The sequence below is a fragment of the Pinus tabuliformis genome, chromosome 2_2, assembly GCF_031772625.1.
Source record: "Pinus tabuliformis cultivar Carrire ecotype Pingquan chromosome 2_2, CPIR1, whole genome shotgun sequence".
NCBI lineage: Eukaryota > Viridiplantae > Streptophyta > Pinopsida > Pinales > Pinaceae > Pinus > Pinus tabuliformis.
The window spans coordinates 999430047-999431656 of NC_142300.1; the positions used below are offsets into that span (position 1 = coordinate 999430047).

At 42.4% G+C, this 1610-nt stretch overlaps 1 pseudogene; it reads left to right on the forward strand.

Annotated features, from left to right (window-relative positions):
* The first annotated feature begins 929 nt into the window (after positions 1–929).
* LOC149196735 (10 kDa chaperonin pseudogene) lies at positions 930–1223 on the forward strand (annotated as a pseudogene).
* Positions 1224–1610: the final 387 nt, after the last annotated feature.

Here is a 1610-nt window from a genome sequence, read left to right on the forward strand (position 1 = left end):
GTAGGTTGTACTGGTTCATTGTCTCCTCTGACACACACTCCTTTCCACAACTCATTGAAAATGAGGGTGTGTTTTATCATCCGGGACCATTCGGGATAGTTCTCCTTGCCAGTGAGAACTATTCACACCATGGATATAATTGAATGCATTTTGCAAAAAAAATACTTTTGCTGATAGAAAAATACTTCTGCCAATATACAGTAAAATTGTACTGAAAAGGGCATTCTCAAAAGATTTCAAATCTCTTCCTCATATACCAATATGTACGTCAATACCTCATGCTACATCTTTATGCAACATATTTTCTCCAAACTTATTTTCTCCAAATGCCTCCAATGTTTGATATAAATGCATCCAACGTATTAAATGCTCCAATGTTTGATATAAATGCATCCAACATTACATACAAATATTACATATTACATATGCCTTCAACGTTTTAAATGCTCCAATGGTAATGTAATATATGCCCATTAAAGTTCATATATAATGGAACCAAAACATATGATGTACGTGAAGCACACGTTACCATACAATGAAGCACGCAGGTGTGCTTAAATTAAATTTGTAGGCAGATTCGTCCACGTAGTTGTGCCACTCTGATGCCCGCGATGTTGTTGGAAGCATTCGAACCGTTGTAGCAGAGGTGATGATTTCCCACGGGAGAGGAGCAGCGGTGCATGGTCTCTTAAGATCGTGCAGCAGCAGGGCTTCTTCCGTCGGGAGCTCGGCCTCTTTGGATGCGCCTTGTCTCGTTTAGCCACACAAAAGTCAATGAACAACAATGGCATTCGAACGCAAGTCTCCACAGACGTCGAATGTTGTGCGCTGCCTGTGTGAAAGTGGAGGCAGAAGGATTTTGCAATTGCAGGGTCTCTATATAAAAGGCCTTTGGCTATAAGGGTTTCTTCCCTTACAGTATCAAACCAATGGCAAAGAAGCTTATCCCCTTGCTTAACCGGGTTTTGATAGAGAACGTTGTTGCTCCAAGCAAGACCGCTGGCGGCATTTTTCTTCCGAAGAGCACTGGCAAGTTGAACTCAGGAAAGGTCATATCAGTTGGGCCTGGTTTTCGTAGCAAGGGTGGAAACACTATTCCTATTAGTGTCAAGGAGGGTGACCATGTTCTTCTTCCTGAATATGGTGGCACAGAAGTAAAACTTGCAGAAAAAGAGTACCACTTGTATCGAGAGGATGATATTCTTGGGATTTTGCAAGATTGAGTTTTTTTTTTCCTACAGGAAAACCGTAGCGAGAATAATTGTGGCGAGAATAACCGTGGCAGGACAGTGCTTCTGTTACCATGTCAGAACAACCAACATTTATGGACAGTCGCCTTCTGGCAGACAGAGAGCGCAGGTAAAGGAATATGGCAGACAGAGCGCAGATAATGGAATATGGCAGACAGAGGGCGCAGGTAAAGGAATATGGCAGACAGAGGAGTTACAAGGAGCATAAGAGCTAAAAAAGGAGCTGGCTCTGATACCATGTCAGGCCAGGCAGTAACTCCATAAGGCAGAAATAATTTGACTGTATTATTCCATCAGGTAGGTCCTCATTATATACATGAGGGAGAGACTGTTCAGTTCGTCTCCCGATGACTGTTCATA